The following is a 17,670-nucleotide window of genomic DNA, read 5'->3' as shown; positions in this document are numbered from 1 at the left end:
AGCTCTTCGAGGCCCGGCAGCCCCTGGTGAGAATGGGACGTGCACGAGAAGCATTTCCAGAAGGGGTTTCTCGGAGCAATGCCCCTTAGAAAAGCAGCTCTGGCCCTGGGTCCCGCGTCCTCTCGCTGCAAGGTCAGCCTCCCAAGCATTTGAGACGTGTTTGATGATGGAGCTGCTTCCCTGCAGGGGAACACCTGCTCTGACCACGGCCCCAGCCCCAGGGCACTTGCTTCCCCTTGGCCACACCCCTGGTCCTCGTTCTGAGAGCGGGGAGCACTTTCTGCTCAGGGTCTGCTCTGAGATTTTAGCTGGCTGACGCATCTCAAGAGACGCATCAGAGAGAAAGAGGCTTCGGGGCCAGCCTCTCCAGCTTCAAAGTCCAGCTCCACCACTTGAGCTGAGTGACCACGGGCGAGTCATTCCATCCCTCTGCATCTCAGCTTCCTCATCTGTAAGACAGGCGCGTTCCTCCTAGGATTAAGTGAGTCAGACCGACAGTGCTTCTGCTCGTGTTGAGCACATAGTAGGTGCTCAACAAACAGGTGCTGGCATCCTGGGTTCGGACTTGATTCATGTCCAAGCTCTGCTTCTCATTCCCTGTGTGACTTTGGGTGAGTTACTTGGCTGCTCTGAGCTACAATATCCTATCAGACAAATGAACATGGGAACAACACTGGCAGCTTCCGGTTTTCACAAATCCATCTTTGGGACAAACTCTGCTCTGGGGGCATTGACACTGGTGCCCATCCACTGCCTCTTCCACGTGGGTTTGAGTTTTTGCACATCAGCTGACGCGAGGCCGTCTTAGCAGCTGCATGACGACGCCTCTGTGCAACAATTCCTCTCCAGGAAGGTCTCCACCTTTGTCCGCGTGGCAGTGTTTACACCAAGGACTTGAATATTTTATTGCGTTTGTGTGATTACCGTATAAACCAAGCAGGAAGCAGAAGTGCTGATCCCACTGGTAAAGGAGCTCGAGTCTCATAAACTAAATACAGCTGAGCCAAAAAGAGAAAAAAAAAAAAAAAGATAAAATCATAAAGCCACGCAGCCCAGCAGATCTTTAACTTCGCTGCAAGATCTTGGGGCTTAGCTCACTGCCTGCCACTCGATTGTGAAAGAAAAGAGTAAAATGGGAGAACATCGAGGAAAATGCCAGAAATATGTGGCTGAAGGTTGATAAGAAAAATGAGACTTAATTAAAGATTGTAAACAGAGATGCTCTTTTCTTCCCCCAACACAGGAACTGGTGATTCAAGTTTTGTACGCATTTGCTGTCGTGCGTTGTGTATGACGCGGGCCTGGTGAGTGCTCTATCTGTCGAGGGCCCGCCACGGGGCCTGCTGCGTCCAGGTCCCTCCTGCGTGATGGCTGTCATCACCATCTCCATCCTCATCATCCTTAAGGTCGACTTGGAAGATTTGGACTCAGTTGAGCAGAGACTAAAAACGTTAGAAGATCAGCCATCACCTGGGTAATTCTGAAATCAACTATGGTTTCCCCGACAAGTGTGCCTTCTGCTTGGATGCCCCCAGTCTCGGGGAGCTCATTGTCTGAGGAGGCAGCCCATTCTCTTTTTAGGTGTGGTTGGGTGTACCTACTATGTGTCAGTGTATTTCCCTGGGAGACCCTACCTATGAGTTGGTTTTATGTATGGAGCTACAGATTGGCGAAATCTCCCCTTCACACAGAAGGGCACCCAGATAGGCCCATCCCACAAGAACTCATTCATTCATTCATTCATTCATTCATCGATCCATCCATCCATCCATCCATGAACATTTCTTGAGCACCTACTATGAGCTAGCCTCTGGGCTGGGCCTTGAAGGAGTTCCAAGGCCCATGGGGGAGCCAGACAATTGCAATCCGGAATTGTAATTACAGGGCAATTTCAACCTGGAAAGATAGGGAGGGGAGCACCGTGGCAGGCTCAAAGAGGTGCCTAGTCCAGCTGGAGGGGGAGTGGTGGTCCCAGAAGGCTTCCTGGAGGAGGTGACTCCTTAGCTGAGTCTCAGAGGATGGGAGAGAGGCGGGGATGGGGGAAAGGAAGGCATTTCAGGTGGAATGGAGAGTATGAATGAACAGACGTGGAGCTCAGAATACTCGTGGGTCTGAGGACAGATGCTGGTCCAGTGTGTGTGTGAGTGTGGGGTGACTGGAGGGTGTGCGGTACCTGAGGATGAAGCCAGGAAGGTTGAAAGGTCCAGGAGAGCCTTCCGGCCAGATAGAGTTTACCTGAGGATGAAGCCAGGAAGGTTGAAAGGTCCAGGAGAGCCTTCCTGCCAGATAGAGTTTGGACATTATTCGGGGGATGTGGAGCTCCTGTGACAGCCCTTTTGGTCACACTGACCCTGGACCGGAGCCCCCATTCTCCGGGGGGGCCCGCCCAGTTGGATGCAGCCCGACTGCTGGGAGTCTCACTCTTGGCTTTTAGTGTGAGACCCTGTTCTGCTGTTCTCACTTCCTTGCGCGGCGCATGGCGCGGCTCCTCCCTCCCTCCCTCCCTACCCCTTTCGTGGTCCAGTTCTAAGAACTCAGCTTCGGAGTCAAACAGATCAGGGTTAAGTCTGACTCTGTTGCTGCCAGGTTCTGAGCCTCGGCCCGGCTCCTTAACCCCCATTTACCTCGGCACTCTCCTGGCTTGTAAAATGGGGACGATAACAAAAAGAGTGAACACTTACAGCGGTTATATGCGCCAGGCGCTGTTTGAAGCACTTTCCAGCAAGTACTCATTGTGTCTTCACAACATCTTTAGGAGGTTGGTTCTACTCTATCCCTATTTTACAGATGGGAAAACAGAGGCACGGAGAGGCCAAAAGCCTTCCAGCTGGTAAGTGGCAGGGCCAGAAGACAGTGGAAGCTCTCTCCTAGCACTGACGTGAAGATCAGAAGAGTTCAGACGTGCAGAGCCCTTGACGCACTGCCGACACGTAGCTGATACTCAGTAAATGACAGCCCTCGTGGTTGGAAGTGCTCTGAGGACCCATGCAGAACAACATTATCAGGGAGAGAGCGGCCCCAGGCTTAAGCAAATTCCCTTCATCCACGGGAGTCAAACCGACTCATTAACTCCAGACAATAGAAAATGACAGGTCAAGCCTTTGATGAAAGAGGCTGGAACAGCCATTGATTAGAAGCCAGACTTGTTTCTTTCTTCTCCAACTGATTGACCCGCTTCTGAGGGCTCCTCTTTCCGTGTAATTAAAGAGCTAACTGGACTGGCAAGCCTGCTCCCTCATTAGTCAGCATCGCGGTCCTGGGGGGAGGCTATCTGACAACCCACACATTTCTTCCCGCCCGGTCCCATGGCTCAAAATCCAGCAAAGCAGGATTTTTCCCACTTGCCGCTCTTGAACCCCTGAAGCCCTGTCTTTTACCACTCAGATAAGGTGTTGTCAATTGGAGTCAGGGATTGCATAAGAGAAGAGGGCAGTTGCAAAGTTGCTAGAGGTGAAATTGGCTGAAATTGGCGGGAGAAGGAAATGGGATGGAGGAGGGGAGGGGGCTGCCAGAGCTGGGGGCAGCTGAGCAAAGTAAAACCTTGTGTGTGGAGCCGGCAGACCGGGTTTGGATCCAGGCCTGGCCACGTCCTAGCCGCGTGACTTGGGACTTGGCTATGGGAGTGACTCCTTCACGTTCCTGCCCAAATTCAAGCCCAGGGTCTGGGACAGGCATGGAGGGTCCCATCAAAATAGATGCTGCCTGGGGAGTGGGAAGAGGGCTCGGTTTTGGGGCAGCCCTGAATTCACATCCATTGGGTCCCACACACACTGTGTGGTGGTGAGAATCTCTGTTTTAGGGTGAGGATTGGAGGGTACCAGGAAGGAGATTGTGTCATGTAGCAATGAGAGGAGCTGGCTCTGGAATCAGGCTGTCTGGATTCCAATCTTTGCCCTATTGTACTGGTTCTCTACCAGACACGATGTTTGGAGACAGTTTTGGTTGTCAAGCTTGGGGGAGTTGCTACCTGCATCCAATGGGTGGAGGCCGGGGATGCTGCCACACATCCTGTAATACACAGGACAGCCTCCACAGCAAAGGATTGTCTGGCCCTAAAAGTCACAGTGCTGGGGTCAAGAAACTCTGCTCTGTTACCTACTGGATTGTGAAGACGCTTAACCTGCTCCAGACTCTGTTCCCTCACCAGGGGACGGCAGATAATGACAGCGCCTGATAATAGCAGGTGGTTGTTTTAAAAACAGAGGCAGTGTGGTACCTAACACAGCCCCAGGCACCCAGCAAGCCCTCAATAACTATAAGCTCAGATTTTTGTGGAATTGAGAGGCAGTAGCGTATATTTGCTTGGACATGGGCGGTCCACAAGTAACGGCAGGGCTACGATGATGATGATGATGGTGATGTGTTCGATTGTCACAGGATCTTTGTGGTAACTCTGAGATCCTTCTTCAAGCCTGCCCTTCACCATGGGTCCCGGTCCCCCCCACACCTCTGCCTCAGGGGATGCTGGAAGCCGTGGTCAAAATAAAAAAGACAACAGCCTTGTCCCTGGGAAGGCTCATGCTGGATCTCGGGGCTGCCTGGTGCTGAAAATCACAAAAGGCGGCGGCCTCCCCCTGGGTTTTCCTCTGCACTAGTTTTCTGAAGGCTGTCTCCGACTTGAGTAGTGCTGGTAACTGGGACTTGTTTTCTTGGAATGGGGGGCGACACTCTTTATCCTCCTGTCTCATATTCTGTCTGGGCCTGTTATGGACCAAATGTTTGTGTTCCCCCAAGTTCATATGTTGAAATCTTAATCCCAATGTGACGGTATTCGGAGGTGGGGCTTTGGGACAGTGATTAGTGTTGGACAAGGTCATAAGGGTGGGAACCCAGGAGGGGATTTGTGTCCTTATAGGAAGAGGTGGAGAGACTGGAGGCCCCCCGCGCCCTATGTGAGGACACAGTGGGAAGCCATCATTGCAAGTCTGGAAGAAGATGCTGACCAGGGACCGAATCCGCCCGCATCTTGACCTTGGACTTCCAGGCTTCAGAACCATGAAAAGTAGATGCCTGTTTTTGAAGGCCCCACGTCTGTGGGGTTTAGTTACAGCAGCCCAAGCTAAGACAGGGCCCTTAAATAGGGGTTTGGCCAATACCTCACTTTTTCAGAGAGATGCTGGAGAGGGGTCTGCCCTTCTCCTCACCCCTTACTCGCCCTTCCCTATGGGAGAAAGAGTGGCTTTTCCGGCAGCTGAAGCTTGACGTCCATGGGCCATGTTGGCTGTAGGAGCACTGACTGTCCCCTTCAGATGGGGGACAAGAAGCAAAGTGAGAAGCTGGCTCCTGGAATTTGCCTCCTCATTAAAGCTGACGTGATCCCACAACCAGCGCTCGAGGCACGTTCTGGTCCTTCATGTCGTGGACAAGCGCAGAGGAGCTAACATTCGGAGTCCTCCGACACGCCCGTTCCCAGCTGAGGGTGACAAGACGACGCCCTGCCTCCTTGCCTCACTTCTCACTGTAAACAAGTGTCATCTTTGTGATCTGTTTATTGCCATGGATTTTTGCACTTTTGTGCTTCTTGTTGGTGATTTCGCTGTTTAAAGTGGCCCCAAGTGTAGTGCTGAAGCCGTCCAGGACATGACGTTGCATGCAATCTCAGGAATCCAGGGGCCCCAGGTTAAGAACCCCCAACCCCGATGCTGATGGATCCCTACACTCCATCCACCCTGACTGCTCTCCTGAGCACCAGACCTACTCAACACCTCTTCTTGGCTGTTTTTCCGAAGCCTCAAACCCAACAGGTTCAAACTCAACTCTTCATTTTTCTGCCTTACTTGCTCCTCCTCTCATGCTCCGTTTGCCAGTGAATGGCACGTCACCCACCTAGGACAGAAATTTGGGGCCATCCTTGCGTTTTTCCCTCCCTCTCTCCGCCCACAGCCAATCAATTGCCAAGACCTGTCCAATTCATTCCCAGTCAATGGGGCTGATCTCGGGCCCCCATGGCCGTCTGGCTGACTGCGTCCGTCTCCTAGTTGGGACCCATGCTTCCGGCCCTGGTCCTATCTGCCCTGTTCTTCTCTCGGAAGCTAGAGTTGAATTTAAAAATGAATGTTTTATTTTATTTTATTTTTTCCAGCTTTATTGAGATATAATTGGCATAGAACATTGTGTAGGTTTAAGGTGTATGACGTATTGATTTGAAACAGTTACACATTGCAAAATGATTCCCACAGCAACACTAGCTAACAACTGCATCCCATCACATAAGTAAAAATAAATTCCTTAAAGATTCTGGATTCTGAATTACTTCTGAATTATGTCTCTCCCTGATTGAAAGGATCTTCAGTGATTCCACTCGCCCTCCAGGCATCACAAGGTCATTGTGGGTTACAAGACGCTCTGCCTGGCCCTGTTTCCATCATCCCATCACTCACTCATTCCACAAGCATTTATTGAGCACCACTGTGTGCCAGGCTCTGTGGGGGGGGGTGCTGGGGATACAGAGGAAAGTGGTTTTGGTTTTCTAGCTGCTTACGGCTCTCATCTTGTGTTTTCAGGCCACGCTGAGATGATTTCATTGTCCAGATGTGCTGCACGGTGTTACACCTGTGCCTTTATGTCTTTGCATCGTCTCTCCGCTCTTTCTTCCCCTCAGCCACCCAGTGAGCTTCTTTTCATTCTTCAGAACCCATGTCAGATCTCTCCCTCCATGGAGATTTATATATATATATATATATATATATATATTTTTTTTTTTTTTTGGTATATGTGTGAGGAAGATTGTTGTGAGCTCACATCTGTTGCCAATCTTCCTCTACTTTGTATGTGGGACGCTGCCACAGCACAGCTCGATGAGCGGCGTGTAGGTCCGCGCCCAGGACCCAAACTGGCAAACCCCAGGCTGCTGAAGAAGAACGTGTGAACTTAACCTCTACCCCACTGGGTTGGCCCCGAGATTTCTGTATCTTTGATGATAATCACTCAAATCTGCCTAATGGGACAAAAAAATAAACTTTTTGACAGACTGTGGGGTGGAAAATCTGTAAGGCCAGAGACAGGGCCTCTCTGGGGCATCTAAGTAAAAGGATTTAAACATGAGTCTCTTCCGACGGCCAGCTGTTCGTTGTTTCCTTATCACGTTGCTTCATCCTCTTGTTTAATATTCCCAGGCATGGGAGAGTGATGGCTGGCCTTGAGTCAAGTGCCCACCCCCGGGGATGCCACTTGATTGACAGCCTCAGAAAGACTGCCTGTAACCGGGGAGAGGGAATTCTCTAAAGGAGATAGGAATTCTCCTACAAACGAAGACCAGTGACCTAGGCAGGCACAGACAGCATGTCTCCCACGCGTTGTCTTGTGTTCTTGACTTCTCTGTCACAGAATTAATTATTCCTTCCTCTGGTCTTTACCTTGTACATTTAAAAAATTACTATCTTACAAATGATTTCTGTGGCCATGTTGAATTACGATGATACATGTACTTTGCTTTTGCCCTTGTCTCTGTGTATCTTTGTGAACTGGGTTCTGATCACGGGGCCCGGCACAGAGTAGGTGCTCAGAAATGCTTGTGATGTTGGATAAATGAGTATTAAAATCAAAATTCAAAACCGGCCATTTCAAGGTCCACCTTGAAATACAGATTTCTCTTGAGAGCAAAGTCTGGTTCCGACTTCGAGATGGCAGCTTTTTAATTTCTTTTCTCAGGAGGTTTCGGGTCTTGGAATGTCGCCTATAAAGGGAATTTGGGTTTAACAAAATTGATTTGCTGAATGGTTTTAATGACCATAACCAGATATATGGTCCCCCGGAAAAGACGATGTCCAAGGACAGAAGAAGAAATTGGCCCTTGTTCATACCAGAGACATTTACGTGCGGAGAATTAAAAGAAAAAGGATCATTTTGGATAAAATATGTAATAATGATACATAAATGTTATAGAACATAAATGCAAATTAGCCTGGGTTTATGTTATGCTTGGAAGAAAAAGAAAAAAAAATTAAGACCGTAAATGGACGGAGCACGTGGCTTTGAAAATATCCTCTGTCTTTCATCAATTACTGACACCTACTATGTGCCAGGTGTTGAATCAAGCACTACACACATGACCCCCTTTAATCCTGACAAATCCCTATTTGGTGGGAATCACTGTCCCCATTTTGCAGCTGAGGATGCTGAAGTGACATATTTATGTCCCTGGCCCCAAGTTCATGCAGCTAGGAAGTAGCAGAGGCAGGATCCGAACCCCAGTCTTCCTGATGTCAAAGCTGCTGTTTGCTCCCATTTCATCCCAAGGATGGAGCACAGGCATAACCTCCCGAAAGAGAGCCCATGAGCTGATGTCATGGTTAGTCCCAGCCGTTGGCCCAGGGGTCTTTCAATTCTGCCTTGCCGAGGGCAGGGCTGGCCCTAGGGCCCAGGAGGACCAAGCTTTCTTGCAGGGAGTCAAGAGATCAACAACTAGAAGATTCTTTCTTGGCAGGATTTGCAGGTGAAATGCTCTACCTCTGAGGACAAATCTTGGAGGCAAAAATCCACTCCTGGTAGGAAGAGGATTTCCCTCTGCCTGTCTGGGGTTGATGAGCATGTGTGTTTGCACGTGCATGTAAACCCATGTGCTTTTGCAGAAGAGGGTGTGTGTGTCTCTCTGGGAGCATTTAGGTGTCTCTGTGTGCGTCCTTTCATGATCACTCGTGCCTCTGTGTGTGTGTACACACGTGTGCACGCACGTACAGGTCTGTGCCTGCATGTGTCAGCCAGTGCCTGCCTGTGCTGCCCGTGTGGTACGAGCAGGTGTGTCTCCGTGCGTTTACCTGTGAGATGTCTGTGTGTTCACTTCCCTATATCCCCGGGTTTATGTTGTGTGTGGTGTGTTTGTGTAGAATCACAGCAATGAGGAAATGCGTGTGTAGACACCCCTGACTTCTTGACGATCTGTTTAACAGGTTTCGGAGGCGTCCATTTACCTCTCGTTGGAACTGCTCTGCTCTGCGCTGCAATTTCATCTTCCATTGCATCAAACGGGTCTTGTTTATCTTCTACAAATCTTGCTTTGGGAACTCCGGCTTTGCTGACTCGTACATCTCTCATTGTTCTCAACATTATAGTGTCTTTGACGAGGGTTCGTGTTCTGCTGCAGGCTTCACGGGATGCTAATTTCCTATGGGCTGTGATTCTGTTTTGTTGGCCTGGACGTTGAGGAGTCTGGCTTTTGCAGCTGATGTCCAGCCCGGTCCTGTGACCTCTCCTGAAATAGAGAGACGATCTTGGGTCTGGGCGGCTTTGGCATCGTCTCGGGCAGCATGATATGAGGCCCGTGGAAAGATGGTTTTGAGTTAAATCGAGTCATTTTCAGTTGTGGCTCTGGAACTTGGGTGAGCGGCCTCGGGCAAGACTCTTTTGTTTCCTTGGTGCCATGAAACCGCTGATAACAAAGAGAATTATAAATTCTTAGTTGCAAGGATCGAAATAATATATTCAAGATATTGGTTACTTAGCAAATGTGTCAGATATTTCTGTGTAACAAGTCATCTCAAAACCTAGTGGCTTAAAATCTATAAACATTGTTTTTGCTCATGATACTGTGTGCGGGCAGTTTTGGGGGGGTTCTGCTGGGCAGTTCTTCTGCTCCCAAGGGGGCTCCTTTATGTGTCTGTGATCAGCTTAGGGTCAGCGTGGTGGCTTTTTCTGGAGGTTGGTTTGCTGTTGGCTGGGGTCTCTCGGTTCTCTTCCACCTGCCCTCCCGGCCTCCAGAAGGCCAGCCTGGGCTTGTTCTCACATGGAGGCGAGGGCCCAGGAGATACAGCTGAAACCTGCAAAGCCTCTTAAGGTCTCAGCTGGGACTAGAACCCTGTCAGGTCCACTGCCTTCTGTGGGCCAGATCAGGTGATAAGACTGAAGGTAACATACCCTGATTACAAGCCAGGTTTATCAGCCTGGATAAGATTGGTGGTGTGGGGGATCAGAATTTGTCACCCCAAAATGTGTCTCTTTGGCTTGATTATTTTTAAGGACAAAAGACTTTGAAAGAAACTTTCACCTTCTCCCTGACTGCCTAAAAGTATTGAGGGTAGAAGGGGACAGGCCATCACCGTAGATAACTCTGGGTTTGGTTGACTGGGAGCGTCCTTGCTAAGCCCATTTTTTGTCTGTCTCTTGGGTCACACTGTCTATAGATGGCCCAGCAATCATTTGTTCATCAGGCATTTGCTTTTCCATCTCCACGTAAATTCCCTTCCTCCCCTTTGAAGTCCCAAACCACTACCCCCAACATCCTCCTTTATCTTTAGCGGAAGATGATGTTTAAGGTGGTGGTTTTGGCCATTTTGGCAAGTTACTCAGTTTTCCCGAGTTTCTCTCCTGTGTACATGTTATTAAACTTTGTTTGATTTTCTCCTGTTTTTCTGTCTCGTGTCAATTTAACTCTTAGACTAGCCAGAAGGACCTAGAGGAATCTTCTTGCTCCCCTGCAGTGGGGAAACAGACTCCTCCTCTTGGTGGGAGGAGCCGCAAAGTCACATTGGAGAGATGTGGCAGCCGGGAGGCCAGTAACCAGGGCAATCAATGCAATCAGTGTACTGTAATAGGCACTCAGTGTTTCTAGAACTGCCTGGAATCTGGGAGGCACGTAAGGAATATTAATTAATGGTACTTAGTGTAACCTGTATAAATATGGATCTCTATGTGCTCCAGTCTCAGCACAGATTTGCTTTAAGAGAAATTGCATTCTGGAAGAAAATTTAATCAAAAGAAATCAACATCTTTACTCAGCTTTAAAAATCCTCTGTGCTCGTCTCTCTCACCCCCAAATCTCTGTCTAAAACTCTGCAATGGCTCCTGGGAAAAGACCTAGTCTCCTGCCTCTCTCTCCTTCCTGTCTCTTACTTCCCTCAACTCTGACTCTCCTTTTCTGTCTCCTCTCCACTCTTGTCTGTGTCTGTTCTTTATCATGTAGATCAACTTAGCCTTTCTGGCTTTTTTTTTTTTTTTTTTTGGTGAGGAAGATTGGCCCTGAGGTAACATCCATTGCCAATCTTCCTCTTTTTGCTTGAGGAAGATTGTCGCTGAGCTAACATCCCTGCCAATCTTCCTCTATTTTATGTGAGATGCCATCACAGCATGCCTTGATAAGCGGTGCTAGATCTGCACCCAGGATCTGAACCTGTGAACCCCGGGCCACTGAAGTGGAGCATGCAAATTTAACTGCTGTGTCACCAGGCTGGCCCCTTTTCTGGCTTTTTAAGGTTTCCTTCCACTTTGCCCTTTTAACACACCAGAAAGTAGCACCCCAGAACTCACCCAGAAGAAAGGATTCATTCTCTATAAAAGGTCAGAAGGGAGGGAGAAGGGAAGAGAAAGGAGATCGCAAATACTTGTAACTTAATGTTATTTCTGTCACACATATTGTTACATTTAAAAGATGCCTCTGCTTTCTGCTCCAAGCTATTTCTCCAGCTCCTTCCCTCTTTCCAGGCTGATTATTACTATTATTTTTGGTCTACAAAGACTCCGCTAGGAGGTCAGCTCCTGGGGTTCCCCGGAATGGTCAGAAGGACCGGGGTATCAGGCGATGCCTCCTGGTTGCAGGCAGCTCTGGGTGTCCATTTCCTTCTTCCAGACCCTGAGTTTTCCTTCTCCATCAAGTGGAGCTCCCGCTCTGTTGAAGCCTTGAGACTTCAAGGGCATAACGTGGAGTGTGGGAGACTAACCCTGACTCCTTCCCCACCTCATTCTGTCCTAGCCCCCACCCTGCACTGGTTCTCTGCCCTTTCCCGTCTTCTCCAGACCGTGGTGGCCTTTTGATTTCCCTGTCTCTCATTTTTCTGCGGCATCTTCACCTCTGGCCTCGATTCTTCCCTTCCAGCGTGGGAGGCGTTCAGAACGCACCCTGATAACTCGCTTCCTCAGAATGATGAGGATAAAAATGTACTGAATGCTTCCCCGGCTCCAGGCCCTGTGCTACACACTCGGCTGGCTTTAGTGACCATTATCTTACCCTAGCCTGTGCGGGAGGCACCTTGACTGTGCCCCTGTTACAGACAAGGGGAGGTAAAGGAGACCGTCCAAGCTCGCTTAGCTAGCACTGCCAGGGTTCAAACCCAGCTCTGTCTGATGTTAAAGTCCATGCTTTAGAAACCATGTTAAGCTGTCTTCTCTACCTAGGGTGACCAAGTCATCTCGATTTTCTGGGGGACTTTCCTGGTTTTAAAACTGAAAGCCCTGTCTCCTAGGACATCACTGTATCCCAGGCTAAGTGGGATGGTTTGTCCTTCTAGCCCAACCTGAGCCTTCTCGTGCCAGGCAGGCCTGGCTCAGCATCTAAGATGCCCCTCGTTTCCCTAGTCCCCATCAGGAAAGGAGGGTCCCCAGGTCCTGCTGCATCTCTGGCGTCCTCTTAATTCCTGCCACTCTTATTGCTTCTTTCCTCCTGCGCGGTCTTGTGTGCCTTCCACATCTGGTTTGTCCTACTTTGGAAATGCATGTCGCACTGCAAGATGCTGCTGGCACTGGGACCCTGCCCACGTCCCAGTAGCTGAGGCCTCCTTGGGGTCTTTGGGTGATGAAACAAAGTAGAGATCCCATCTGGTTTGCAGAATCTTAGGAAACTTACTGTCATCTTAATGCCTCCCAGTAGCATCAAGGGCACCAGACAGGCAATGCCTACTCTTCATCGTGACATCTCTGCTAAGTCCCTCCCATCGCCCTCACGACCCAGCCATCACGATCAGCAATGCGGTGTTAACAGGAAAGAGTGGAGAAGCAGATATCCAAGGGATTTTTCCCCAAAATCAAACACATTTTCCCCTTAGGCTCTTCTCTCTTTTTACACATTCCTGGATTCTTAAAATGGAATGCCCCTGACAATTATCATTTAAAAACCTCCCTTGTCATCAAATGACTACAAACATCGGGGCACCAGAGATAGTGCTGAAAAGTATCTGTCCAACACGCAGCACAGACAGCCGCCTGGTAAATATGGAGAATGAGGGAAAAGAGAGCAATGCTGGAAGTCCTTGCGTGTTGACTTAATCAGCGCAAAAGCACAGATGTATCAGAAACACAGACCTAGACGGGTTTGCTACATAACCGGAGCGGTCGCTGAAGTTGCCCGGTTCCAAACGAGAAGCTCCACTTCTAAGTTTCTCAAGCTGGCCCTCCATGAGTTTTTTTGTTGTTGTTGTTGAGGAAGATTAGCCCTGAGCTAACATCTGCTGCCAATCCTTCTCTTTTTTCTGAGGAAGACTGGCCCTGAGCTAACATCCGTGCCCATCTTCCTCTACTTTATATGTGGGATGCCTGCCACAGCATGGTCTGTCAAGGGGTGCCATGTCTGCACCCGGGATCCGAACCGGAGAACCCTGGGCCGCCGAAGCAGAACGTACACTCTTAACCACTGCGCCACCGGGCCGGCCCCTCCATGGGGTTTTGAAGATGTCCCGCAGAGCACAGGGGAAGTGGTCCTCCTGTGCAACAGCCACAGCAGACTTTTCTATACACGACCTTCTTAACTCAGACATCGGGGGGAGCCACAGGTGGGAGCACCAAAAGAGAAAAATTGTGCGAGCACTCGAGTTGCTCAAAGTTGACTATTAAACAAAAACCGTCAGTGCCCCACGTTGCTGGAGGTGGCTGTGCATTTGTGATACACAACAGGAGTGAAATCAATATTTACCCAGAGGAACAAATTAGGAATGAGCAGCGCCATACTTGGCTAAGCGTGCCAAGCTCTCCCCAGATGCAGAAATGAAAGATTTCCTCCGTCTCCTGTGCAGGCCTCAAAGAACATCTAAAAGCTCCCCAAGGTTAACTCCAGAATAAAAAAGACCTTTGGCAATTGTGATATTGTGAGAATTTCCATCAGATAAAGTTAATAGGATTTTTAAAAGTACTTCTCAGTCGCTATTAGGTCCATGCTGGGAAAATAATGGAAAAAATCCACAAAAATGCTTTTCAAAATTAATGGGAAATAATAGTGGGGAGAAAAAAAATCTCCTACTGATGAGAGCAATCTAATTTCTGGAAATGGCCATCGCTTTGGGGAGATTTTCCATAATGTCAATTATCAGTTTAGTTAATATTGATAATAATCAGGAACGGCAAGAGGAATCTAGAAGCTTGTCTAGTCAGAGAGCCCGGGGAATGGGGGTTGTCGGGAAATCGTTTTCTGCCTTTTTTCAGCTTATTTCCTTATCTCACTCACTTGGCAGATTCTGAGAGTTGAAGGGAAGCAGGGGGATAGCATGCCCCTTCCCGTCCTGGACAAAGCCTCAAAGGCAAGATGTCCAGTCAGATGGGACGCTGGAGGTTGGCAGCTCTCATTTGTTCCCCAACCTGGCTGCCCGTCAGGATTCCTTGGAAAATTTAAAAAATAGATTCTCAGAAATCCCTTCAGACCCCTGGATCAATGTCCCTGGGAATGAGGCCCCCAAATCAATATGCAATAAAAAGTCCTATGTCAAAACAGTCATTACTTGGTGTGTATATATATTGTGTCATATATATTGTATGTTGCATACATACAATATTACATACAGACAATACATAATTGTTATGATATAATATATATTGTATGTTATATACAATATATATTATAAATAATATATACATAATGTATATTGCATGTTATGATATTATATATATTGTATCATATGTATTGTACGTTATGATATAATATATATTATATCACATACACTGTATGTTTTATTTCAGTTTAAACAAACAGTCCAGGTGATTCTACAGTGGGAGCAGGTCTTTGGAAAAATGGGGCTAGTCCCCTTTATAAGTAAGGAAACTGAGTCCCCGAGAGGCAAGGACTTGCTTGATGCCACCCAACAGAAAGCCCTGACTAGAGGCTTGTATTCAACTCAAAGTGCAGGCCTTCCCCTCTAGGCCAGGCCGCAGCTCGTGAAATAGTTCTGGAAAGCTCTGGGAAAGTTTTATGCCATTCCCCACAAGGCAAAAAAAACATGTCCCCAGAGGAGCTGGCTTGTTTGGCAGAATGTAATGGTGTGATGGACTCTGACAGCCTTCTATTGGATCATTCCAAGAAGCCCCCAAATGAGGAGGTCTCCATGGCACCGGGACAAAGCACAGGCCTGATGGTCTAACGTGTAACATTTACTGAGCATTTACTACGTGGCAGGCACTTTGCCATCCCCTTGCACTTCACATCCACATCCCGGGTATTAGAAATTATTAATACCCTCTTACAAATGAAGAGGCTCATTTTACAAAAGTTTTAACAAAACTGAGGCTCAGAGAGGTGAAGAAACTCAACCAAGATCACACAGCTCAAAAGTACCAAAGATTTACTGAATCGTGATTTGTACACTTGAAATTAAAATAACCTTATATGTCAATTATATCTCAAAAAAAAAACTTAAAAAGTAACAGAGATTTATCGAATCGTTATGTTGTACACCTGAAATTAATATAATGTTGAATGTCAATTATATCTCAAAAAAAAAAAAAAAGAAAGAAAGAACCGTAAAAAAAAGGACCAAAGATTCAAGCCCAGGTCTTTATGGCTTCAACGCCCATATTCTTCTCTCCGCTTATATGGCGCCTCCTTAACTCTCCATCACGTGCAATGAATTTCAGCGATTCTCACTGAGCTTAGAAACCAACCCATTCTCAGGGTTGAAAAAGAATCTGTGGGGCAGGCCCAGTGGTACAGCGGTTAAGTTTGCATGTTCCGCTTTGGAGGCTTGGGGTTTGCCAGTTCAGATCCCCAGTGTGGACCTGTGCATCACTCATCAAGCCATGCCATGGTAGGAGTCCCACATATAAAGTAGAGGAAGATGGGCATGGATGTGAGCTCAGGGCCAGTCTTCCTCAGCAAAAAAAAAGGGAAGGATTGGCAGCAGCTGTTAGCTCAGAGCTAATCTTCCTAAAAAAAAAAGAATCTGTGAGTATCTTTTTTTCAGGTGAAAGTAAGCTCCCATGATATTATTTAATACTTTATAAAAGTTACAAAAGTATTGAAGTGGGAAGAGAATAAACCACACAGCAAACTCCTTCCAGCGGATCTCAAAGAACTTTGAAATCAGAGCACTCCCGCTGGCGTGCAGGCGTTGGAGAGGTCGGCCCTCGTGTTAATGAAGTCTTTCATGTTCGCGACATTTTCCCAAGAATGGAGGTCAAGTTCAGGCGTTTGTAATCAGTTGATAAAAGACATGTGTGCGCAGCCGCGTGGGAAATCTATGAATATTATCAAATAATGATGTAGAGTATAATTAAGGTTGAGCTATTAAGCACTAATTAATTAAGCTGTCAGATTTTAATCAAGGAATTGATTGTTTCTGTGTCAAGCTCTGATGGTTCCGCATCTTTGCAAAGCTGTGGACCCCTGATTTGCAAAGATTAACAAATTAAAGGGCCACGCTCCAGCTCAAGAGGCAGCGAGCTTTCCTGCTTCCCCTGCTTGGCGATTCTTACAGAAAGCCAAAAAGGCAGTGGGCTCTGGGGGGAAGGACCCGACCCAAAGGGTGGACTTCAATTCATTTCCTTCATGGTCATTAATCAGATTCAAAAAAGATTTCTTGAGGACCTGCTCTGTGTTTGGAAATCCAGTCTCACTTTATCTTCAAAGCAGCCCATTTTACAGAAGAGGAAGCTGAGGCTGAGAGAGGAGGTGGGACCTACGCAAGGTCCCATAACGGAGGCCAAACTTCCTGAATGGGGGGAGGAGGTGTGGAGTTTCTGTTCCTGGAGGCTGAATAGAAACTGTACGTCTTTGGTTGAGAATTTGTTGCAGCTTTTGTTGCATTTTATATCCTTGATGGCCCTTAGATTCAATTTCTCTTCTCATGGCACAGAGATCCCTTGCCTGTGGAACGTACACCTGTTTTGAAACCATACAGATCGGGGTTTAAATCTGGCTCCACTACTTACTGGCTGTGAGAACTGGAACAAGCTATTTTCATTCCTCTGAGCCTCAGCTTTGCCATCTGCTAAATGGGAGCAATGCCACCCACCTTGCAGAGGATTAAATGCTCTAATAGCTACATTGTACTGAGCACGCCCTGTCTGCCCCCCATGGTGCTCAGCACAATGTATTCTTCAACGCCCTTAGTCCTCGTAATAAGCCCCCAAGACAGCGCCATCCCGTGGAACATTCCGCAATGATGGAAATACCCCATATCTGCACTGTCCAGTGTGGCAGCCACTAGCCTCATGTGGCCATTGAGCACTTAAAATGTGGCTCATGTGACTGAGGGGCAGAATTTTAAATTGTCCTTCATTTTAATGAATTAGAATTTCAATAGTCACATTTGACCAGCGGCTACCGTGTTGGCTCTAATGAGGTACTCTCCCATCCTCACCGGAGAGAAAGGGCTCAGAGAAACCATGTGACCTGCCTACAGTCCTACAGCTTCTAAGTGGCGGGGCCGGGATTTGAACACAGGCAAGGCGACTCCTAGCTGCTAGATGAGACCAACCGGAACTCCACGGAAAGCAGGGCTTGTCCATGCGGAGGTCGAAGCACACGTTTGAGGTCCTGTGTTGATGTGCTGGGCTTCCTGCCGTGTAGCTCCAGCGCTCCATCCTTTCAGAAAGGCCAAGGGGGCTGGCAGAAGCCAGGCCATCTTACGGTGTCCCAGCGCTGCCTCCAACCTCATCTGCCCTGGGGGCGTCATCTGTACATACAGGCAGGAGAAGGAACGGGCTGGGATGGTGGGCTGAGATGAATTACAGACTAATTACACAGTCTGTGTTTGCTGCTGG

This window comes from Equus asinus, chromosome 14 (assembly GCF_041296235.1).
Source record: "Equus asinus isolate D_3611 breed Donkey chromosome 14, EquAss-T2T_v2, whole genome shotgun sequence".
NCBI lineage: Eukaryota > Metazoa > Chordata > Mammalia > Perissodactyla > Equidae > Equus > Equus asinus.
Note: the sequence above shows the minus strand (reverse complement) of the source record.